Source organism: Bombus terrestris, chromosome 10, assembly GCF_910591885.1.
Source record: "Bombus terrestris chromosome 10, iyBomTerr1.2, whole genome shotgun sequence".
NCBI classification, from domain to species: domain Eukaryota; kingdom Metazoa; phylum Arthropoda; class Insecta; order Hymenoptera; family Apidae; genus Bombus; species Bombus terrestris.
In genome coordinates, this window is record NC_063278.1 from 7,886,456 (window position 1) to 7,912,782 (window position 26,327).

Here is a 26,327-nt window from a genome sequence, read left to right on the forward strand (position 1 = left end):
CCGACCAGTCGAACAACCAGAGAAGCGAATGAAGCGAATGAATCGAGCCCCCAACGGTGGGGGATGATGGCCGATGGTGGTGGAACGTTCCGCTGCGCAACAATGCTTTGCGGCAACAATGCGCAAACAAATGATTCCGCTGTACCGACCGTAATTACTAGAGGCACACGGTCCTTTTTCCCTCCTCCCCCAATCTCCTGATGCTATCCTTCCGTGTGTACCCTTCGTTCCTCTCTTTCCTGTTGCTTGTTCATCTTTCCATCCGCGTTTACACTGGCCCACTGCCTCCCGACCATCCCCTCACTCCGCTGCACTACCCCTTTCTCATTGCTCTGATTGCTAAATCAACGCACTTCCGCAACGACGATTGATCCACCCTCTCCAACCCTCTCTGCGTCCATCCACCTCTACCGAGTGGTACACCAGTGCACCGACCAACCTTCTCGTTCTCTCTCCAACATCGTCGCTCGATGGTGATCGCAACGAGGGCAGAAAAGAGCCGTGCACCAATCGAGCACGGTCTTTTTGCAGGATTTTCTTTGTGCCTCGTAATGGAGAGACCGTGCAAACGACGCTCGATGCTCCGAGACTTGGCCCGCGGGATTGTTGCCTGTTGGCTCTCGTTCGAACACCGCTAATTCATCAACGGCTACGGTCAATGGTTTTTCTGACGACGACTCAACGATGTGGATTTTAGGGGTTCCGGCGTTATTTTCGGAAAGGATTCAAAGATTCTTAGGGATTATGCAGATCGAAGGGATTGGAGGTGTATTACTGTAGCTCGCAAAAGAATTCGAACACTTGTATAAACTTTTTCTGTATACATGCATGTACATGTATATGCTATGTTTATAATCTTTTAGGAATACATATTATGCGTGTAATACGAAATATTAAAAAATTATATTATGGCTATAATGTGTCTTAATTATCGTGACTGTATCGATAAGGTAAATGAATGTGAAAATGCACGTAGACGGTCGATTTTTAATCATTGAACAGCCAATAGTAAACCTGACACGAAAGACGCTCTACTCCTTCTCTTTCGTCCTCCTTTTCTTATTAGAAACAAGTTAGGAAGAATAATCGAAGCTTTATAGGACTACCGATACTAAATTATAAAATGTGTGTCAAAAATGTCAAGATGAAAAAGAAGAGTACAACGAAAGAATAAGGACAAGCCTTTATCTGAATATTTTATGGAAAGTTATTCAAATCTTCGAAAGAGCAAAACACAGACGCATCGTAAATCTATAAAATTCTTATGAAAAATACAAACACACCATTCTAGCAATTCTGGTGTTAAATTCTTAATCGTGTCGGGTTTCTCGTCGCAGTTTTCCACCCCATAAAATTGAAATTCCTGTAAACTGAATGTCCCAATGGCAAAACGCAACGGGCGACCACAATTGTATCATAGGAATAGCAAGGATTCCCCAAGACGATTCACTTTGCAGGAACGTTTATTCGGGAACGAAAATTCCCAGCACCGCAATACCAATTAAACAGTGCAAACAGGCTTGAATTTACTGTTCCGGGGATTAGGAAAAAGCACAGAGTGCGAAAGGTCAACAAAGAGCTTTGCCGGACAAATTGCAGCATGAACGTCAATCTGCCAAGTGCCGATAATCGTTCAGGTCGAACATAACTTTCGCAATCCAGTTTGTGGATAAAATATACGCGATCTGGACGCGAGATCGCTTGAATTCTGCTTCTTGATTCGAACCAAGCGGTAGAAACTCAAAGAGCCGAGGGTAGGAGTTCGCCAGAGACGATATAACTGGTAAGAGATGACTTAATAACGGCGCGACCATCGTACACACACGTGCCCACTTGAATTCAAGCTGCAAGATGCTAGCGATGGATTCGACACGAGTTCGAACAGATTTGGACTTCGAGTTGAAAGCTTTTTGGTAAATTTGATAATCATTCTTTGATCAGAAGCTTCTATGGTCACGTTCAATTAACGGCTAATGGAAGCAAATCAATGTGGGAAACTTTTCTGTAATTTTCTAGTAATACGTAAATTAAAATGTAATCTCTTAAAAGGAAAGTAAGCTTATTGGAATCTGTGTGGTAATTTTCACTCTAATTTTAAGACGATGCTGCAAACTATCTTCTTATTTAATGGTAGAACGATCGAGGAACTTTTTACAACATCGTGGTAATATGTAAATTAAAATGTTGTATATGTAAATGTAGGAAGGAAGTGTGCTCATTGGGAAGCTTCATTTAATTAACGTAATTAATCTTTTTTAATGGCAAAACTATCTCACGTGTCGACTATTTTACATAATCCTGATAAAAAGTCTAAGAAACGTGAAATGTTCGCTTTACCGAAGAAACTTTCTAAAAAAGATCTGCAAACATCCAACAGAAACGAACGCTAAAATAAAAACGCAACGTCCCGAAATCCTCCCGTAAAGTGCACAAACGAAAGTCGACCATTTCGAAAAGGAATAACAAACTGACCCTCTAACTCTGAATAAACGCAGTTCGTTGAAACCTTCGAGCACTTAAACTACCCTGAAGCTGGTGGACCGCCATCCCATCGGAACTCGGGTTCATGCTGGCGCGAGAAGAGTGGTCGCAGACTCGAGAAGCTAAAGGCGTCGAGGAACGGAAGGCTACGCAGACGCCTGACACTGGGGCAATATTGAAGCAATAATCTTGGCTTCCTTCCTCTTTCTCCCCGCGTTACAATGTATACCTTTGCTACATGGAGATATTAAACTTACCTGCTGCCTGTGTGACCGCCTCTTTCTGGGTTTGTGTTCGTGTGCGTGATACCGGTGCAGCTATCGTCGATCTTTATCCCCTGTTCCTCGGCCGCGCTGTTAAATAGCCCCCGGGGGAGTATATCGGCCGCGTCCGACGTCGGCTGCCGCACCTGCAATCGATGAATAATAAAATCATACTTTGCGACTGTACTGCAAACTCAGTTCTTCTGTTCTCTTTATTTACTTTTATTCCGCTTAATAGATAGATACAAGATAATTATTTCTACTAATTCTTGGATCTGTTTCTACGGGACGATCGATCGCGTTACAGAGAATGCGGACGATGAGCGATCCACGTTGTCTCAGCTAACAATGAATCGTTAAAATAAGAAGAATGAAATTTTTATATTTTTCACTTTACAATTATTTTATTAATTTAATGAAATTTTCATTATCCACGCGTATTCAAACTCTTACCTCTAACCCATGGTTCCGTGATTTCCAATCTCTAAAAAATATAGTTTGACAATTTTTCCAATCAGAAACAATCGGCAAAGTTTGCTTTTTCTGGAGGTTTGCGAAAAGGGGATTGGATCGTGGCACAAATTGAAAACCGCAAGAGTTTCGCAGGCAGGATTTAAGGGTGGTCGTTTGTTTGTAATTTTAAATTAGCAATTGAATTTTTAGAGATAGGGCGAGACGGGATATACAATGGTGGGGAAAGTAGGATAGAAGCGTGACGAGGAATATTTTTAGAGCTGACGTTTTGGCTCGAGGTACTTGACAGCTGATAGGGCAAGGGTGTTGGGACTTTGATGTTCGAGATGCTTCTGAAGAATGCTTGGAAATGATGGTAATGAAAGCTGTAATTAACGATGCGTGATGAAACTACGTTTCGAGTATTCAGCGTGTGAAAACAGTTTTAACGTTTAATTGATTCGCTGCTATGAAAATATGGTTCTCCTTGAAATTGCACATCTCTTCAACTGGAAATGATTGCAGTTTAGTAATAGTGATTTTAACATACCGTTTACTTTTTTGTACCGTCATCATCATGATACTATAACATTTATTTATATTTAAAAAACCGAAATATGCTTTTTGTGGAAACTTTTTACGAATCCTTGAGTACAGATCAAATATTTACAATAATATCATGGCTCATTTTATGTTGTCTTTTTAAAAGACAGAGTTTACTTATGGTAAATGCCATGTATTATGGATATCAAGGCACTAGACAGGGGAGAAATTCCAAGAACGGACTTGAAATCGTAGAAAACAGGACGTGGAAAACAGAATATCATGCGAATAACGCGGAGAGAGGATACGGACACTTAAAAGGAGCACTTTGCACCTAAGTGTACTATATCAAAGCAGAAGGTACAATAGAATATGAACAAGGGAAGAGGTTGCAAGGCAGAATTGATAAAGAATCACAGAGAAAGTTCAAGTCTTCTTTAGAATGCTAGAATGCGAGAAATGAGAAACATTTATAGTATATGATACAAATATAGTGAAATTCCCACATAGAGGAACATCGGTAAATAAAATACAATGCGTTGACTTCAAAACTATATTCGTTTTAATATTTTGCAATTAAATTATAAACCTCGTTTTATCCAAATCTTTAAACCTAATTTAAATCTCATCTATCACTCGCGATAATTTGATATGTTGCGATAAACATAAAAAATATATAACGTGAAGAGAAGAAGTAAATCTTTAATTTAATTCCGTATAATACATAGCTGGCCATAAGTATAACACTTGTGTCTGGATAAAATGTGAAATTAGTTATAAATTCATTCGTTTGACCGTTCTGTTATATTTTCATAAATCTATCGCTTCGTCCATATCATACGTATCTTATGATGTAAAATATAATTTCTCAGACTATTTCTCAAATTAGAGACTCTCTTACCAATGACATGAAACCACGGCAAATAATTTAGTAAATTCTACGCCGACTGTAAAAGGAACCTTCCAGTCCCTAACATCCACGTGGAAACGTCCTTCGCTTTCAAGATGGAGGTGACAAAAGGATGAAAATTGTCGCCAGAGTAAATCGTGCACATAATAAAGAGGGCGGCTGGCGAGACAGCGAAACGCCATTTCGTCTACGTCGTAGTGGCGGATTTCTCTCATTCAAAATTTACTCGACGGAATAAATGATTTTCATAGAGGATAGCCGGTGGTAAAATTTCTACGAGGGTAAGATAGCTCATTTTCTGGATCATTCATACTAGATCGTTTTCTCGTCGGACCAGAAAAGTATTTTCGTTCTTGTATGAGACATTAAAGGCGTCTCGCAATATATAAATTTTATTATTCTGTGCAAAGTTCATGATTGAATTTTAAGATGTTAAAACGTAGATGACTCGAGCGTTCCTCGCTACATCGATGTTTCCAAATCTACATGCAAAATCAGTCGCATTTGGCCATGATACGAAAGGCAAAGCCTCTTGCCTTGTAAAAAACTAAGCGACCTCTCTGTGAGTTGCACAAGTTGTAATATACAAGAAAATAGAATAGAAGAGGAGGAGAAGGAGGCAAAGGAACGTCGCAACGATTTTCGACAAGTTATTCCAGAGGAGAACGACCAGCAGCAATGACCTAAAATTGCGTGCCATTGGTACGAGAGTTTTTCATACGAAAATAAATTCTCTTCTGTTATTCGTATGCATGAATGTGCACGCGGTTTCGAGCCAGGACTATCAACTTAATTCAGCCTTAAATTCTCGGCCCACTTGGCTTTAGCTTGTATATAAGAGAGCCGCGTGCCAACTGCCGGGAAACTCTATCGTCTACTCGGTCGTGACAATGTGCATGGAAATGTGGACAAGCTCGATGCTGCCTAATCGCCGACTAGCTTCAGCCGCCTCGGGATTTCCTTTATATTTCGAGTCCTCGCGACGATCTGCCTGGATTGCTCTAACTGGTACACGAAACTACGACACCGAAATAGCTGCAGTATGCCTCCTTCCTCTAATTTTCGCGTTTAAATGCGGTTTGGGTGAATTTTGAATGACGAAGTTTCAGGAATATATTAGTCTAATCAGTTTAGAATTATGTTAATTTGTAATGTTCACTATTTCATTATTTCCGTTCCTCTTTTAGATAGAATCAGTATAATGGTTTTAAATGTGAGGCGGTTTAAGTTGAGATAAACACCAACTGGAAATATTATACTTAATCAAATATTTTTTAATTGTCTGTCAAACTTGCCTGATAAATGATGTATCCCAATTAATGCTATGTTCATTATTTGGTCAATTAAAGAAGTTTAACGTTAAGCGAATAATTGTGAGAATAATAGATTGAGAAGCAGGTTGTTTGAGCAAATAATCAGTTTACCTGTTAATTGAAAATTTGTTCGTGAAATAACATGTAATAAAACTAGCGAACGTTAATCGAAACGAGCGTAGATAGTAACAGGTGTAGCGAGCGTATAACAGTATTAGTAAGAAACAAACACACTGCATATTCGTAAATTCTATCAAAAGCAAATAAACATACTAGCATATAACGAATCATTTGTTTCGTGGAATAACAGATAAATCATTTAATTTGAAATAAAGCGACTTAGTTTTTATGTAAACTCCAGCATGAAACATTTATACTATTTCAAGAATTGATTATTTCTCAAATAAGATTAAAAAGTAATTTTACAACAATATTATTCGAAAATTTCTTAAAAAGCAATTCTGTTCTAAATTACGATCTTGTAAACGTTTCAATCTTCCTCCCATTTCTTCTATTCCTTAAAACACAATTCTGTTCCAAATTACAATGTCTTAAACGTTTCAATCTGAGACCAGGTCGATCATAGCCCAACATCCTCTCGTACATCTGCAAGCTTCTCCCAGACACCGTCATCGTGGACATCCGACGACGTCGTTGCGGTAATCGATGTACTCTTGACGTTTCCGAGCGTCTTCGACGCTCCATTATCGTGTCACGTTCGTCGTCTATTCGATTGCTTGTAGGAAATTCCAACGACCCAGAATCCGGCACAGGTCGCGTGACCTACATGCTCGCAGAAAGGATTCCTAGGAATGTGTGAGTGATCACCAAACCTCCTTCGATCTCTCTCTCTCTCTCTTTCTCTCTCCGTATCTGCCTCTGTCTCTGTGTCTTTCCTTCGTTTCCTGCGTCGCCAGGGTGGGTACGAATATATATTGGAGACGACTACCCTGATTTCCACTGGGTTGGAAATCTCCTCTTAGTCCACTATGTCATCGAGATTACCCTATCCACTTTCACGCCGCCACCCCGACGGAATGTCGATTTTCATTTAGACATTCCTTATTTTCAACAGCGGGAAATTTAATTCCGTTTACGTGTCGCGAATATCGATATACCGCGGGGAACGAGCGCGTGGACGCGTTTTCGCCCACGGGAACGCGCTCGTCCCCGTTTCTCCTCCATCCTCTCTTTATTCTGTCGCATGAAACGTCTCGTAAAAAAAGGTGGACGACCTTCTTTCTTCGTTTTTCTTTTTCTTTCTTTTTCTTTTTTTCGTGGCAGCCGGTGGATAATCTGAGCGTAGCGTGAACGAGATTTGTATTCTATAGAAGCTTGCGGGAGTTTTGGATTACTTGGGAGTTCGCGGTTTTCATTGACCATTTTGGTAGCAGAAACAATGAGTTTGTGGCTTTTTAAGAAATTGAAAAGAATTTTCTTCGTTCGTTTGGTTCCATCTGTTATAACGTAAGAAGGGGAAGGATGCTTTGAACGAAGAAGAATAATGTTTATGTCTGAAGATTGCAGGAGAAAACTATGATAAGTATATTTCTGTTGGTTTTCTGATTTTACTACGAAATTATAATTGAAAGGACGAATTTTAATATAATTGAAAATGAAAACAACCTGTCGGGTCCAAAGATGTAGGTCTTTTAAAAAGAGCTTCATTGCTTGTATTTAACAATTATTATATGCTTTGAATACTATTTTCTCATCAAATATATGTCTCCAAATATAAATATCTCATAATTTCTATGTAAAATCTAGATTTGTTTCAAATTCGACCAATGTAATTATAACAGTCGTGTCTCATTACAGTGCCAATGAAACTTCAAAATGCTTTATATAACCAACACATTATGGTTATAAAACTTCTGAAATATTTTCGCGAGCCAGTGTATATTTCGTTCTGTCAATCCTTCAAATCTTTTCAATGCAATCACGCGCCAACCATTTCCATAAATAAATAATAAAACATAAAAATCTTTAAAAATATAGGAGAACTCGAACGCGGATGGAAACCCAAGAGACGTGACAGGGTTAAACCCAGCATCGGTACATTACTAACGTACCACGTCCCTCCGACACTGTTGGTAAATGTAATTTTTAATAAACTTCTCGACACCTCGTCGTCTGAGAAATATCACGATGGCACATAACACCTCGGCAGGTCTGCGAGCTATCGGTAGCCATTATCGTTAACACGGCCGCGTGTTCCGTCGACAGCGATTCGATTACTCGTGGGAAATTCCGTCGACCCAGAAATCGTATCGACAAGCTTCGCGTGACCTCGATGCAGACTCGCGAACGTGGATGAACACGAAGGGCGACGAAGACGAAGAAGGTGGGAGGCAACGAGGCACCAGAAATTCGCGAACCGATCGAAACGAAAGAAATACATGGAACTGGTTACTGTGATTTCCCACGTGTCACCCAGGCCTCGGCTGTTTCCTCTCGCCACGTCAGCCGGAATTACGAATTCGATTTCAGCCCATCTTCGCTTCGTCGTGTATCGGCGACGGGTGCATCGCCACGGAACCAGAAGCGACGACGAATCGAAGAGGCGTCCAGAGACGTCCTTGGAATTCCTCTTGGAATTTTCTTTTACAACCACTAACGTGGGCTTCAGGTCGATGTTGTGTACCTTCTAACTATTTCGCAGACTATGCCAGCTTTCGAAGGTTGATAGTTGGATCTCGTTATTTGGATTTCGCTTGGCAATTCGGATGTTTGACGAGGTAAAGGAAACGTGGGTTTTATTATTCGGAGGCTCTAGGATTTTGGTGCATTCGTTAGTTTTTAGAGTAGAAGAGTTTTTAGCAGTGAAAATTCACTTCTTTAGGACAATTATCAAATTTAAATATCGTGTAGTATATTTAAATAAATAGTTACATATTAAACACTTAACTCTAAATATTTTATTTAAAAAATGGAGCATCCACCTACCATTTTAAAGCAAAGCTCTAAGAGGATGTGATATTAGCGCTCTAACTTATAAATTTCACTCGCGAATCCTGTAAAATTACATCGTTGCACTAACAATAATTTTTACGAAGACTCAGAGAAGCAGCACGACCATGCTTCACAGTAATCTGGTCGCGTATAATCACGAGGAAGATGGGAAGGAGAGAGAGAAGCGCGAGAGGGTCGAGGTGATGAATCGAGAGAGACCGGGGTGGCAAGGAGCGTGGAGCAACTACAACATAATTCAAAATCTCATTAGACCGCCGCCATGAAGTACAATTTTTTGCCCATTACACTGGATACGGAGCACGTAAGAAGGACGTCGCTGAAAAAGGCTCGCTTCCGCCCCTTCGCGATGTGTCCTTCCCGTACGAGGTAAATCAGTTCTGCTGTATCGAGATACCTTCTTTCGGTTGTTCAATTCATGCATTCGACCTTCGTTTCGCAAAATTATCAGGTCATCTTCGTAATGAACGAGGAATAAAGCTTCGTGAAAGGGAAAGAAACGAACTGCCGGCGTGAAAATGGTACTTTGTGGGTCAGCGGATATTTTTTGCCTGCTCACTTGGTTTAGGTTTTTACGAGAATGTAATGAAAGCAGGAAGCAGATGGACGTTTTCTTAGACCACTTTTATAATCGAAGGGATACGTTTTAACGTAGTTTAAAGGATATTATATATCCTGCTCTTGTTGTAATAAAGGGACAACATTTCTTGTTAAGTGCATCATTCAGGCTACGGTGAATTATGTATCTCCGAGCTTTTACAAAATAATTCATCCTCTACGTATTTGGAATTTAAATTGAATACATTACATCAAATTTTAGTAATTTTATTAAATTGTATTACTCTAATTTCTCAAACAAAAATTAACGATATATATGAATAGTATTGGCAAAAATTGTGCAATAGATACGAAAATCATTATACAATCATCTTTCTGAAAGAATAACTGAATATATATATATATATAGGAACAAGTAATCTACAGTAAAGAGAATAGCGTGATACAGCGTTAATCCGACCACCCGTAGCACTCAATTTTCTCATTTTTCCCTTTTTTATATCCCTATTTATTTCCCTCAACTTACAGTCCCTAGCTCGAGTAATCCACAGTAAGTAGAATAGTGTGATACTAATCAGGCCACCGAAACTCAATTTTCTTTTTTTGTCCACTTATTTCGTTTAACAACAGCCCGTAGCTCGAGCGATCCACTGCAAGTAGAACGGCGCGATACTAGTCAGACCATCCAAAACACTCAATTTCTCCATTCTTTCCTAGCTACTTACATCGACAACCCTTAGCTCCATTCGTTATTACAAAAATTCCATGATCATTCTCGCTTATTAATTCGCCGTTGGTGTCAGCCAAGGAAATTAACTTCAGGGGCGAAGTGGTACGGGTGCATCGATCAAACAGGCGCGCCGCTTCGAAAACATCGCCGAACCTTTTCCGAACGCGCCGCTCCGATAGAGATTCCGCTAATTAATTTAACTTTCACAGTTTTCCGGCCGCGAGGATGGTAAGGGGGCGGGGCGAGTCTACAAGCCAGCCAACGGAACTTCCAGCGTCGATTTACGACGCGGCGTGTTCACGCCGCCCGACACGGGGGTGGCTCGACCGCCGCCAACTTGCACCGTTTCTTCTTGCCCTCACTCACACCCTCCCGACCTCGTTCGACCCTTTTGGCGGCGTAGAGGAGACGGTGCGAGAGTTTGGACAACTTTTGGCCGCATTGTTGTGGCGATCACGACGTACGACTTGGCAGAGCATCCCCCTTTGAATGGGACGCGTTCGAGAACCGACGAAGAAAGCGATGAGCCGTGCGTAAGGGTGGCCGGCGCCGATACACAATATGCGTGCAAGCAACGCTGCATCCCTTCCTGTCGAGGAATTGCCCGGTAACTTTCCAGCTACCCTCTCCGTGGGATGAAAACAATAGCCAGGAGAAAGCAGGGGAAGATAGTTGAAAGACGATCTCGGTGGAAGGTTGTACGATACAGTACACGGTGATTTACAGTACTCGGTGTTTGTTCTGTGTGCGAGATGGTTGTAAAGGTAGTCCAACGGCTGGTGTATCGAGGATGCTCGAATTTGTAGAGATTATTAGAAAGTTTGTTATTTAGGAGCTGCTGCGCGGTTCTTTGTCGTCGAGTAATGGCCTGTTTCGATTCGTCGATTTTTAACTCCTTGTCTTGTAGCATCGTGGGAAAGTTTTGCCAACTACGAACAATATGAGTAGCATAGTAGAGGCTGAAATTAATGGAATTTATTTTGTATATTCAATGTATCGTAGTTAAATAACTTTAGCTTAGCTTGCAAAAGGTATTATATGCAACGCGCAATCGTAAATTAACTCTCGAACGTGTTACAATATTACATGCTAACGTGGTGGAGATTACATAAACAATTTTATTTCTTAAGTGTAAGAAATGTTTTCATTTAAGTCTTCGTTTCATCCTCATTCTCGTGACAAGAATGATCTACATTTCACTGGACGAGGGTTAAATCGCGAGGAAAATTAAGGTATTAATTAAAGTACGGACTTTTCAAATTAATTATCCAGACGAAACTTCACCCTCGAATTTCAAAATTCTTCTACACGTTTCTAATCTAAAGAACAGTAAATTCTTCTAGAATTTGCTGACTAAATATTTATCACCATTTTGCATTAAATAATTTTCCTAACCAAGCGAAATCGAATGGAAGAAATCAGTGGCATTCGAACCCACGAAGATGAAACTCGAGGGCGATCGTGCGGTAAGAGGACCGATTAAATTAGACGAAATGGCCATTAAAAAGGTGGCCAGTAATCCAATAATAAATTTGACCGGTAACTAGCCTCGTTTAGTAAGAGAAAAGGGGGAGAGAGAGAGAGAGAGAGAGAGAAGGAGATAAAAGAAAAATAAGAAGAAGGAAATTAACGCGAAACGTATGAGCGTTCTTCTCGCCGGAAACGTCTTTAACGTGCATTACTTCCTATAAGTTACAGCGCGATAAATTTCGTCACGGGAAAGGAAAAAAAAATTTTCCGAGCATCTCGGAAGAATTACCAGCGTCCTAAATCATGACGCCGAAGCGAGCAGGAAGGAGCTTTACGAGCGGAACCAGGAATCGCGATCGTCATTCAACGCGATTGCCAAAGAGCAATACAGTTTCTTCGGGTCACAATTTTTTTATGAAACTCTGGATTTACTTCGCTGAAATTGCTCGTTCAAGTTAAAATAAACTAAGATTTTATTGAATTTAAACTACATACAATAGTTGCGACTGAATGTATACAGGCAGGTTTATTATTCTGAACGTTACGAATAAGATTTATAGTTTATGAAAATATGTAGAATTTTAAAATGAAAATAATTAGAAGAATTATTTTCTTTGTCACAATATTTACTTTTCCCGGAAAACTTGCTGGACATCTGACATTTTCAATCTCGTTAGCATCGAATTCTTCTATTTCTTATATAAACAAACTTTTTAATGTTTTAAGATATTTAATATGCCGCATTGAAACGCAAACCATGTATACTAATAAGAATGTTAACTTTACAAAAATAGAACTAAATCGAGAGTGATACGATATACATATGAAAATGAAAGGAAAATACGTATAAAATAAAATGATACGATATATGTGTATTCACCCAATCAAAATCACCTAATCCATTGATTCTAAAAAAAAGTCAAGATACTTACAAATACTTTCTACCACAAGTATAATAGATCCCTCAGAGAAGCTCGTTACACGCGTGGATTGCGATCTTTGCGTAAAACGTAAGTCTCGTTTGGGGATGCACAGCGATGCGTTAAGGGAGGCAACAAGGCGGGGTTGGTTGGTGAGAGAAAGTAGTCGAAGCGCGATGGAAGGGAGTAGGAGTTGAAGAAGAAGAAGAGCGGAAAGAAGGCTCGGGGTGTTTTGCCGTGACGCGTTCAAGAGGAGCAGTAGCAGGAGAAACTGGCTGTAAAGACGAATGAAAGAGGCACGCATGCAACGACCGTTGCGTCGTTCCGTTTTCCTGTCTTCGTTCGCGCTTCTTTTTCCTCTTCTTGTTTCCTTACGAGCGGAGATAAGCGTTTCGTTAATTGCTCCACTATTTACGCCGACTCTCCTCCGGTCGAGTCTTCATTACGTCGCGCACGGGATCTCGTTAATTAATTCCCGGCTGAACGAGCCCACCCTCCGGCGTCGTTAATGCTCCCTCCCCCAGGAGCTACTGGTTCTGCCTCGTATCGTCAGTGATGCTGTTTTGAGAATTTTACTCTGGCCAACTGGCGGTCAACGATCGACTATCGTCAATGGTATCGAAAGAAATTGTATGAAAAATGGATAGGTACAAGTATTTTATTATGTGCAAGTTAACACATGCGTGTGCTTTCTATGTAAAGTTAATTGAATATAAATATTCATAGTTAAGAGAAATAATTTTCAGTTTCACTGTCGACGTTATATACTAATAATTGCTATTTCTATGTTAATTTTAATTTGTATCGCATATCTGAGTCGGTATCGCATGTACACATGTGTATGTATGGTAAAAATACGTACGGATTTGTACACAGTGAATATGTTAATCAACCTTGTGCAAATGGAGGTTTTACATAAATTCCTTTTCCCAAATGCTTAGGTCGCTCTATCGAAAGAATTTCTGTAAACGTTTCAAACATGTGTCATGAATGGCGCATAAACCCTGTGAAAGAGCAGTTCGCTACTCGGGAAGGGTAGCAATAACGTTTCAGTAGGATGAAAATATTGGCACTTTGATTTGGAACTTTATTAAATAACAGGGATATATAGGGGCGGATATTTAGGTTGGCCCGTCATGCGTTGCGAAGATATGAGCCCCAATTGCCAGTAATTTTTGCAGTGTACGGGTTGCTCGATTCTTGGCGAGTTTTATACCGTATGAAAAGATCCGGGCTGGCTGCTGGTGGAAGCACGCGATACCCGAAGGGCCGATAAACTGCCGTCGAATATTCCGGTGTGTCAATAAACGTGTAATCGAAACGCAAATGGGATACAAAGTCCTCTTTTACAAGTGTCCTTCTCTCTCTCTCTTTCTCTTTTCCTTTTTATCTATCTTTCGCGAGGGATGAAAGATACGCGGCAATAACTTTGTTTGACTGAAATATCTGCTGATATTAAAAAATGTGGTTCGTAAAAGTTGCATGGATATCAGGGGGGCTGCGATACCGTGGCAATAACTTGTTTTAAAATGAAACGCTGCGCTGTTTTATGCTCACCGCGATAGCAAATACTTAGATACTTTATGACTTTATTGTGCGCTGTGTATCAGGTGAACAACGTTATTTCTCCATTTTGCATACTTTCAACGATACAAAGGGACTATTCGAAAAATCAGTAACCTTATAAAAAATTCCATTCAGAAATTCTCTGTTATTAATCTATCCCAGAACGGTATTCAATGTAATCGTTGCAAACTAGTTATTCCAAAATATCTTAAAAAATTATTCCTCCGAAATTATTAAAAATTAATAACTTTCCGAAAAATGTTGTTTAAACTATGTTTTTCTTTTAATCTATCTCAGAAATTATTCGAACTTAGCCACTACAAAATAATTAGATTTTCTTTTAAAGTTCGTTCAAAATCAAATAATCTTTCAAAAAGAAAATTATATTCAGAGGCTCTTTGTTAATAATTTATCCCAAGTAACTATTAAATATAACCGTTGCAAAATAATAATTAAAAGATCTTCCAAAGGTGACTATAAAACAACAGGCTCATAAAATCCTCTAATAACAAGAAACCCAAGCTCGTCAAGCAAGAAGCGTTCAAACACCCTTATCCGAGCCAGTTTTTCTAGTCTCTGTCAAACAAGGATGATCTACTAGCTTCGTTAATGGGTCGCCATCTGTCGCCACGTATTTCCTCCGGTAAAAAGCTCTCGATGACTTGTTGGTCCCGTGTTCGAAAGGTTAATCGCGATACTATGATTCTCGCTAAAATTGACAGCTGGCATTCAAGTAAGAAAGGAGGGAAAAAGATGGGAAACGAATCTCCGTGGATCAAGTAATGTATTTTACATTCAGTGGTATCGCGTTTTATTACGAGCTGCATGCAGACAGATTTGGTTGTATTCGCGGCAGAGGAAAAAATAGAGAACAACGCCGCGAAGGAAATTAACTCGGATAAAATTGTAGGCGAAATCCGAGACGAACGTCTCCGAAGGAAAATAACCGGGAAAAACGTGTCCCGACGCGGCCGCTGGCAACTTCCAGGGTAATCTCACTCGAATCATCAAGGAGTGTTTCTTAAGCTGACACGAAAGCATGCCGCTCTCAAGCTCGTGAAAACTCCCCAGCCTTCATTACGCGTCTTCTTTCGCTGTTTTTGTGACTCGTCTTCACGAGGGTTCGTGTTTAAAATTCCTATCAGCCAGAATTGGATGGGGATGAAATTAGAACTCGACAACCACCAATCAAAATGAACTATATCATTTCTTCGTTTGGTTCTTCTTGAAGATAACGAAGGAAGTTGTATGGCTTTGAAAAGTTTCCTATTTTTGACTCCAGTCTCGAGTTGCAATCGCGTTTTAAAGGAATCTTTGGATGAGTTTGTTATTGTGGGGATCGGTGTGCTGGTTAATTGCGACGAGTGAAATAATGAGCTGCATTTACAACTTTATAAGTGAACTTAAGAAGGGAAGGAAAGAATGAGAAAGAAAAAGGAAAAAGAAAAAGTACTGAAAAAGCGAAAAATGAAGATAGAAGAAGGAGGCCACTAAAGAACGTTAAATTTCTCTTCCTAAAATTCCACAGTTGCAACTTATTGCCAGAAGACATACGAGTAGAGTGGCTGTACAAACGAACACCAGGAGGTACGATTTAAAAATGTTAAAAGCCCCAAACGACGCGCAGCAGGCAAAATAAAATTAAACGAAACCCAACTTGAAAATAGAAATAGAGCGCGGTGTCGCAGCTTGCGAAAGGGAAAGGGCTACCCCTAGGGACGGTGGTACGTATCGCTAGTGCCTCTAACCATTCGAGTTCTATATAACTTTCTCTGCCACCACTCCTACATTTTGTACCTTTCATTTACAATTTTCGTAAATGTGTTCGACTGGACGGATGTACTGGCTTCTTTAAACAGTCTCGACAAATCTCTGGTACTTGAAATACACGCGTAGCAATATCGATGCTACGATGGAAAAATAGTTTGTTTCTGATTAACAAATGGCTTCGCAGGGGACAAGACGAGATAAGCGAGAAGATAAGATAAGCCATAAACAGAGGAACTGTTACTTCAGATGAATCGCTGGAGGCTTGTCACATGAAACGATTTCAGATAGGGATCTCATTAAGATAAAAGACTTTGTTTACTGAATAAAGCGTTTCATTCGTCTGGATATCATAAAATTATTCAAATCATTTATTTTACTCGTGGATTTTATTACTTTGAGCTGGTAAAATGAAATTCTAATAACATCACGTAGAAAATTTAAATATCATCGAAACGATAATCCGTTGGCGATTTATTAAAATTTATATTCTTAACATTTATACTCTACGAATTGTTTTTTAAATATGCCATTATATTATTAATACTAATGAAAATGCTTGTGTTTGTGTTCTCAACAGAATTAAGAATTTTAGAGAACGCACGTAAATCCACGGTTAACCATAGAAGCAGTTAGTGTTTCGTATAACGAGCGCTTAAAAAATCGGCCATCCTGGTAGCAAGCCGATCGTGGTCGATTTTCGAAGCAGGAAAATAACTTATCTATTCGTAACTTCCGCGGGTTTCCACTTGCCTGCGTGCTTGAAATATGTGCCGTATAGAATGGATCCGGGAAAACAGCGACCGGCATGCAGCAGCGAAGAATAATGGCAGGCTGTCACAATACTCCACAAACCGTTACGCTCCTATCGATGGATCGTAGGAAGAATTCAGGTTTTTATTCGATACGATTGAAAGCTACGTAGAGCACTTGCCACAAGACGAATCCGTCAAAATCGACTGATTTTCTTCCGGCTTTATGTTTCTGTTCGAATATACTCGATAGGGACTTTGATCGATCATAAAAGTCGGGAGAAGGAAATGTTATTAAAAAAGAGAATACAAATTGATAATTACGCAAATAATGATAAAAATAACTAGCAATAGAACTCGGTATCAAAAATAAGAATATTAAAAGAAAATTACGTCGAGATACTTGGTAAGTGGAATAAGTCAATCATTGCTCAGACATAGACCAGTATATTCTACTTTATATGTACAATTGATGAAAATAAATTACTAGTCACATACATCATAGTAAAAATAATTAGCGATATAGTTAAGACTTAAAAGAAGCACCGAGATACGTATTAAGTGAAATAAGTCGGCCAACTTTTAATATTTCATGTACATCTTTCTCAAATTTTTAATAGATGCGTTCAAAATTTGCTCTTTGATTATGAATAGAAATTAATAAATAACAACAGTAAGCTTAAAAGTACAGAAGACCAAAGGCTAACTGTCAGCTCAAAGGCAAATATCAGAGTAAACAAACAATATAAAGCCATAATCTAAATTATCCACAGATACTCTATAAGAATAAAGTTCCGCTGTTCTAAATTTCAGTGTCGTTCATCCATCATTCTAAACGCGATATTCAAGTTCCACAGTTTCGTCGCTCATTAGAGCTACACAATTATATCTCGACCGAGCTACCTAGTGAAATAAATTCTTTCCAAAGCAACGCTATTCGATAACAGTAACGCAAATACCTGCTGTCGTTGCTACGGCAAAACGCGGGGTAGGGTGAATAAAAAAAGAAAAAAAGAAGAAAAATAGGGGGAAAAATACAGAGGGGAGAAAAAGAGAGAACGATAGGCTTTCGCATCCGGACCGCCGGAAGCTGATATAGGCGCAGTCGCGGTCACCTCCACCTCTTCAATGCATAGTGGCAGAGGTTTGCACCCTCCAATGAAAATTTCCTTCTATCACAGCCTTTTTTTCCTACACTATTTTCAAATGCTGTTTGGCCGGTTCGCAATCGCCAGAGAATTTTCTTCGGTCATTTTTCATCCGATGATCTTCGCGCGTTTCAGGTTAGCTTGTTCACACAGTATCGTATCGTATTGTACCGCTCGAACGTTGTCCGGTCACGAAATAAGCGATATATTACAAAAACAAGCGATGCTATTTGACTATTGGAAAATTCAAACGATTCGGTCCTTCGAAACGCGGGATATTGTTTGCAGCGAAAACTCGCCAGTGGCGAGTTTCGTTTCATCGTAACATGCGACGAGAGTGCGTGCGAATCGAACGAAACCGACTTTGATTACGATACCGAATCCTCTATTTACAGTTTTTACCACGGCATCGACCAATCGGAAAATGAAAAATAATTATTGACCATAGAGATACTGAAATTGTTAGAATGCCAGATTTCATATTTTTCGCTTTTACAGAAAATACGCTGCTGTTTTTGATAAAATTGGTGGTGAGTTTCATTGGTATAGAAACATGGTTATATACTAACATTTCTTGTCAATTTTGTTGTAAAATATATTGTTATAAAAATTAGCTAACCATAGTTTTCTAGAGCGTTATTCGAGAGCTGTTCTACGAATGTTTTCTACACTTATTGTATTTATTTATGTTTGTTACATCATCTCGATTATAATCATCAATCAATAATTACGAATTATGAATTGATAGTTTACTATTAATGTATAAAAGTAAAATATGTTTGCTGCAAATATTGCTCATTTCTTAACTAATTTGTCTAACTAAAGGAAGAAATAAGAACAGTTGAAAGAATAGAATAATTTAATATTTACATTTCTTGGACTTTTCATTTAGTTTTATACGCCACTCATTTTTTAAAATGCGAATTATATATTACTCCTATATATCAGGAAACATTACAATAAACAACAATTTCTATATTTCTTCCTTGACGATGCTTTAGGACCAAGACTTAACAACAAGGATAAATTTATACTCCGTTGGTATAGCTGGCTAATTACGCCACGACCATTAAAAGTGGATACATTCGACCCACGAGATCTCTTAACCTGCCCGCTTCGCGGTACCCTGGGGATGGTTAAAAAATATAATACGCTAAAGCCGCGCATCGACGCAAATTTCAGTTTCGCATTGTCCCGCTCTAATTCGCATTGTCTTCCGCGTTAATTCTATGTCAAACGACTCTCTCCTAATGAACTCACAAATTTTCGAAATTTCATATCATAAAAATACTTTTCTTCTTCTTTCTTTCATCTCTTTTCCGTTTGTTGAAATTCAAACGAAAATTTCTAGCCGACAATTGGTTGTTTCACGATATTATATATCGCGCTTTAACGCGTTTTTTCACTTTGCTATTAACGGATCAAATTCCGACATGCATTCCAAAAAAAAAAAGAAAAAAAAGAGAGACGGAACCTGAACGCTGTAAACGAATATGTGTTTACTTCATGTTTGTACGCAAACAACATCTCGTAAATACAATTCGCGAGAAAAATATACATCAAACTGTCTGCAAATACAACCGATAAAGCAATTAGTAAAGCGTTTGTATTGCGATATCGCTTGATTAATTAATTAATTCTTTCAAAGATACATGTTAAGAAAACTAGGTTTTTTGAGATTTCATTCTGCACATATTGTCAAATTATCTCGAAATTTTCATCACGAAGAATTGCAAATATTTAACTTTTCAGTCTCACCTGTCGTTTCACAATTTCCCTGTAGCAGATTATTTTATATTTGGTTAAATCACGACTGTCATCCGATGTAACAAATCAGTAGATTGATCACGTGCTTAAGTTAAAAACTAAAAACTGTACTTCTGCAGGGCAAAAAATATCAAGGAACGGTGCAACGAAAATCTTCGACACGTCAAAATTCTACGATATCCGCAAACTCCAAACACAATTCTACATATCCCCTTTCTAATAAATCAAAAACGTTAAACCAAGAATCATGCATGGTTCGATACGAAACCTAATCCCGTTGATATCGCCTGGAAAACTGGATCCAACTATCTCTTAACTCAACCGGCCAATACCTGGCAACGATTCGCCGGCGTCGATCGAATTCGATCTAAGCGGCGGAATTTGCTAATCCTGCGTGATCGAGCGGGCCGACGCGACGACCGTAAAACCGGACGAATGCAAATCAGTTTCGAGGCGGGGTCGAGGAACTAAAACCGAACGAATTCCTCTCGGAAGGTTCGTCGATTATCGAGGAACGGTGGAGCTGGAGTGGAGTGGAAAAGGGCACTTTTAACTCGACGAAATCCTGCGCGATTGAACGAGTGCTTTGCTTCGGGATCTATCACTTTACATTGGAGAAACAGTGACAGCGGGAAATAGCGAGGAAGAGAAAGGAACACAATCGAAGAGGAGTGAATCGTGCAGTTAGTAGCAACGCGTGTACTTGCGTGCGTTTGTATACGTTTGACTATGCGTATATGCGTTTGTATACACGGTGACTAGATCAACATATATACAATATTGAAGCGTGTATAACAAATTTATAGTTTTATTTGAAAGAATAGAGGTGATTTAAGAATTTTTAAAATCACTTTCAAAATGGATGAAATTGATACAGTAAGTCACACAAGTATTCGTACCCTTGCAATTATTGAATCCAAATGATTAACATTTTTTAACAATAATATATACCCTGCAATATTCATCAGTGGTAATATGTAGTAGTATAATTACTATTTTAATTAATATGTAATTTGCTGAAAAATAGTAATTCGTTATAACATTTAAAGGGAATTTGGAAGAATACTTCTGCGACTCACTGTTTAATTTCGTTCAATAAAGTTCTTCTGCATCTTCTACCGTTCCAGAGTTACAGATTGTTCCAATTGGAATACCCTGTACATATACACATACAGAGATACACTTATACAAACAACATACGAATATCTAAATACATTGAAACATAATATACAAACATGCACAATACTACTGACTGTAGGATGATTATACGTTTGTATGTATTTACTCGTGTGCGTGCTGGCTGCAGTTTACAGCCGCTCTTTACGTCAAGGGCCAAGATATTTTATCGTCATTCGCCTCGTCCCTTCCACGATACGTTCTCTATCTTCCATTCCCCTATTCTTGTCTTTCCTATATATACGATATACTATATACGATAGCCACGACTCTTGATTGGGTGCACATTCGCCTAACTTTGTCGTCCCCTAGTCGCATTATGGTAATTCCGCTATCGCGCCGTGCATCTTCCGATTAAACACTCGAACGGCCACTCCGTATCCCGTGAATTTTAATATTTCTTTCTGGCTCATGGCTGTTCCAAGGGAAAATATTACCTTCGCCGGCGAATACGTATGGCTATTTGTTAGAATCTCGATATGTGTTCGGGAATAGAACCCGGAATGGGATTTCTCAGATTTTCCACCTTGAGACCGTTAATCGACTCGTATTTCACCGGGTCGTGCCGTGAAAACATGGAAGACAGTCGAATATTGTTTCTCGCGGGGCGATGAAGTATTATTATTATTTCTGTTAGATTTTTATTGCATACAGGATAAGGACGATAATGAAAAAGGGGAATAACGTATAATGGTAAAACTAAGTTCTTTTTCAATATACAGAACAATATCTAGAAATGTTACAGGCAAACAACGACCCATAAAATGTAAAATAAAATGATAAATGAATAAAATAAATGATTAATAGCTTTACACGTTTGATAACGATACGATAAAAATATAATTTTCTCTCTAGTCGATCAGATATTCTGCCAAACTGTCATTTGAATTACATGTTACTCTCAATTCTATCTGATAAACAGAATTTTAGCTTATACATAATAAACAGAGAATTTTCTATGATGACTGTTGGAATATTTTCGCTAACCACTGTATATTTGCCTCACGTCACAAAACTCCTATCTCTTCCGCACTAATAACCATCGAACTAATCGACAAATAATCGCCAAATCGATGGCCGCAAAGCAGTCAAATTTTTTAATTCAACAGTTGTACATATCAGTCGATAAATGACAATAATAGGAACGAGCACGACATTACCGCAACGAAACGCAATTTCTCGCTGACGTTATTGCCATAAATTTATCCTGACACCTGTACAATCCAGATTTCAAATTTCCGCAGCCATAATGGAAAATCATCCTAGTTTTCATTTAGTTTCTCGGTGGAAATACGCTCGATGCGACAAAGGCTGAGACAGATAACATAGAAAATTGAAAAACTTTGTACGCTCGTCTAAATACCACAGACTATACTCTCGTTTGAAGAGGGAAGCGGAAATAAGGAGAATTTCCTCTACCGATGGACTCCAATTTTTCTGTTATCATAGAAGAATAATTGGAAGATTTGTGTACACACGAATCTCGTGGAAAAATTTTCTATCCGAGAAATGGAAGAGAAATGTTCTAAGAAGTAATGGACCTTTCTTTAAATTTACGATGAAGAAGGGGAATTTATTTTAGTATAGTTTCAATCGTCTATTTACATATACTAAGTGGGTGTTCGTAAAGTTGGCGTCGCGTTACATGGCTTACAGTGGAGTACGGTATAATGTTAATTTTCTATAGCGTCAGACAATCCATTAAACTCGATTGAAACTCTGAAACTTCGCAAAGCGTTTAGGATCGACTTCGACGAAGCATAGTCTTCTATAGACACCAAGTATACGGGTCTAGAAATTACTAGGATACGATACCATTAATAGAAGTGTTATATGATCGAAATATTTAAAAGTCCTGATAAAATTAGTATTTCTACTTAAGACGACTTCATAATGCTCATTTCTGATGGCCACATCCTTTTACCAATTAAATATACTCTTAACATATATCATAAACTTTTAACAAATAACCTAAATATGATAATTTCAATTTCAATCCCATATTCTACCTATACCTCTTCATCTACTGGTTTACCTTTTTAATTTTTCTAATGTAATTTTTTATCAATTTGTATTCCAGCGATGTCTTAAGCAATTTTATGACTACATAATTACACAATCCAGACTAACTTTTATTAAATAATAATCTACTACTATTTAATTATTTCTATGTAATACTCCATGCAATCTTCAGCTGTTTTGTAATTACGTAACACGAGAACCAAACTCTTGTCGCAAATTTCTCAGACCCAATCCCAAATATTCTCGCGAATCCAACTTCCCGATGCGGAAACTTTCGGAATCCTCTCTGAGGTAGCTCCCAAAGCGAAGGTCAAACCTAATCTCGAGGACAGCTCATCAACCAGTTCATCCCTGACTATACAGGCATCAAACGCGGCCAGACGAGACGATTTCCAGCCAGCATGTCGCTTTCCGTTCGCATCACGGGCCACGATTACCGAGACGAGGTCATCGCGATGCATATTCATGAAGGCGTTGGGCATACTCAAAGGAGACTAGCGAACGAGCCAGACTAACCACGAAGAAGAAACTACGAGAACAAAGCAGTGGTGAAAAACCAGAAATAAATCCATGTAGGTTGGTAGCGACAGAAACGAAGAAACCAAGAAAAGAGAAATGTAGATAAGAGAGGGAAAGAAAAATGGGATGAAGAAGGTTGATGGAAGTACGGGGAGAAAAAAGAGCAGTGGATGCACTGATTTTGGTAGGTCTAGATTAAAATTGAAGCATAGTAATATGCCGGTGAACGGGGACAAGCGGGCAGCTTGTAGAATCCGCAAGGTACACGCGAGTTTCTGGTAGCACGTGGAAACGTAGTAGGAAGGAAACGAGCAGATGAAGGTAAGGGCGGTAATAACAGGAATAGCGAACGACGGTCGGGGAGAACAATAACCATGAAAGCGCACCGGGAACACGGCCAAAAGGCAAAAATGTCGGCTGGGCGGTAGCTACGCGAGGAAGCTGCTTTTTTCCTGGTCTCCGTCGTCACTGTTGCTCGCCGCTGTCGTCCACGTGTACGCGTTCCACGGTTCGATGGACCGCTCTTCTATTTTTTTTTCCTTTCCCTACTTTGCTTTCTTTCTCTCGTTCTTGTTTCGTTCTCTCGTTACGTCACGAATCAGGCGACACCAGAGGGGAACGGGGGTAGGTTTCGTTGTGAAAGCAGAGATCCAACGAGCTCGCGGATTGACGAGCTTCGGAAATATCGCCGACTGATTTGTGTGTCGATGCACGCTGCGGTGGAACCCGATACGAGCCACGGGGGTAACGTTTCGATCAGAAAGAACGAGTAGTATGGACTGCTGCTGATAGAAAATGCTGTCCTTTGTCGAATTGAAATGTTTGCTTTGGTGGAAAGTTTGGAAATATTAATGTGCGATTGGGACGAGTGACGAGAAGGCTAAGTAGAATATACCTGTATTGTTCGGACAACGTTATTTTGTAAATACGTGTAACATATCTTGGATTTAACGTGAGGTTTTGAAGTATTAATGCGTGCTTGAGGAGACCAAGGAGAAAGTTAAGTAGAATATACTTGCGATGACCAGACAACGTTTTATTAACAATATGCATGGTATAGTATAGACTTGACGTGAATTTTTAATTAATTTATTAATGTGTGATAAGATCGAAAGAGAAAGAATTAACCCCTTAACCTACGATTTAGGTTCGGGAATTTTGGGCCGAAAAAGTAAACAAGCTCGCGCAGCCTTCGAACCATTCGCACGACTTGTGTAGTACGATGACCCGTACTATGCCCGTAATATTTACATTTATTCCGACCATCTACTACAGGCTATGCCCGTAATATTTACGTTTGACCCGATCATCGTACTACGGGCTATGCCTGTAGTTGTAGGTTAAGAGGTTAAGTAGAGTACATGCGCAGTGATCAGACGTCCGTTAAGACTCGATCTTATACTACTGAAATAAATCCAGATCCTTTCAATCGGATAATACTACGCTATTTAAAATTCAATTGAACTCATCATTTTTTTACTTTTACTTTTGAAATTAATATTACAGATGTCAGTAGGAATTTCGATAATTTCGATAGATTCTTGTTTAAACAATTTCGGTAAATAGAATCCTAACCAAATATTTTACAAACATACTAAACAAATACGAAAAGCAATACGCAAACAAACACATTAAACACACATCGTTAAAACACATATTCTCCAGCAACCTTATCGAAAAATGTGTTGCACATATGTCCATCTACGAACACACGAAAAAATTCTATGCATTCCGAAGTAGCTATCTCACACGGACAACACGCGGTTCAGTTTCTTTCGTTCGTTGATTCTAAAAGGTGGAAGGGCCTTCCGGTCGCTGTAAATCGTCCCCTCCATCAACGAGCTAGCGTTATAAAGGCTGTTTGACAATCAGTAACATTGGCAGCCGTCACCGTTCGCAAAACGTTTCCGCCATTTCGCTTTTATACCTGGAACGCGACTGGAAGCGTAATTCGCGTTTACTTTATCACATCGTCGATCGTTGGCCGTTCGTCGCCTCCGGCTGTGGTGTCATAAAATCGCGAGGGGTGCGGTTTAGTCATACATGGAGCGTCGGAACGCCTCTGGCTGCGACGTTGAAATTAACAGACTTGCTGAAAACAAGCTTTCGCGCTACTGCTACGTTTTCCCTTCCCCAAATATCATCGTTATTCAACCCCGTGAACTTGCCCCACGGTTTATCCGGCTTTATTCGCTGTTACGGAATACGTGGCGAAACTGGTATACGTTAATGCATTCGGTCGAATTAGAAACAGCGTAATCCATGTTCGCGAGAAGGTTAATAGCTTGAGATTTGAAGGGCTATTATTTCCACTCTGTTATGAAACTGTTTGAAATGAAATTCAAAGGAAAAATGTTTCTTCGATGGAAGAAATTTGTCAAAAATAATCTCATTGCATCTGCAACGATAACGAATTCTTAATAGCAAATGAAGTTACGATTAAGATATTAAAAATATGATTTTGTAAGAGGAGCACGCACGTGGCACAATATGAAAATCACAGCCGCTTTGTCCACTCGGAGCGTCTGTCACAAAGAGAAACATATTCGCGTGTGAGCGGTGCGCGGCGCGAATGTAAGCGCAGTAATCCGGTTTACCGGTGGCGGCGGTATTGGATAACAGGCTTTTCTCGCACGTGCGCGCCTGTAACTCTGAAATGTGGGCCGTCGATTCATTAATGAATACGCACTGGTCGTTCTATCGTGTTCCGTAACTCGAGCATAATTTTTAATCCTTGCCCAAACAATTCATCCGATCGATTCGATTTTCATCGGACCTAACACGCGCATTAACCATCAGCCCTGAAATATTGTTTTGTGTTACGTTATCGAATCCTTGCCTGAATAACTCGGTATTCGCGACTTTGAAACTGGGGAAAAGAACTGTATGATTACTAAATGTTCGTGTGATTACAACGATCGACGAGTTTGATACGAGAATATCATCGGGGATATTACCACGAAGATGATTTCGCGTTTACTCCATCACGGTTAAACGAA

The 26,327-nt window shown here is 39.3% G+C and overlaps 1 protein-coding gene across 2 annotated transcripts in view; it reads right to left on the reverse strand.

The window, feature by feature from the left end:
• The window catches only part of LOC100643169 (bifunctional heparan sulfate N-deacetylase/N-sulfotransferase), a 368,987-nt gene that overhangs the window by 253,829 nt on the left and 88,831 nt on the right, over positions 1-26,327 (reverse strand). For both annotated transcript variants that reach the window (XM_048409530.1, XM_048409529.1), the window contains exon 3: positions 2,739-2,890. The gene's annotated coding sequence lies outside the window, so the exon portion shown is untranslated. The remainder of the gene's footprint in view (positions 1-2,738; positions 2,891-26,327) is intronic.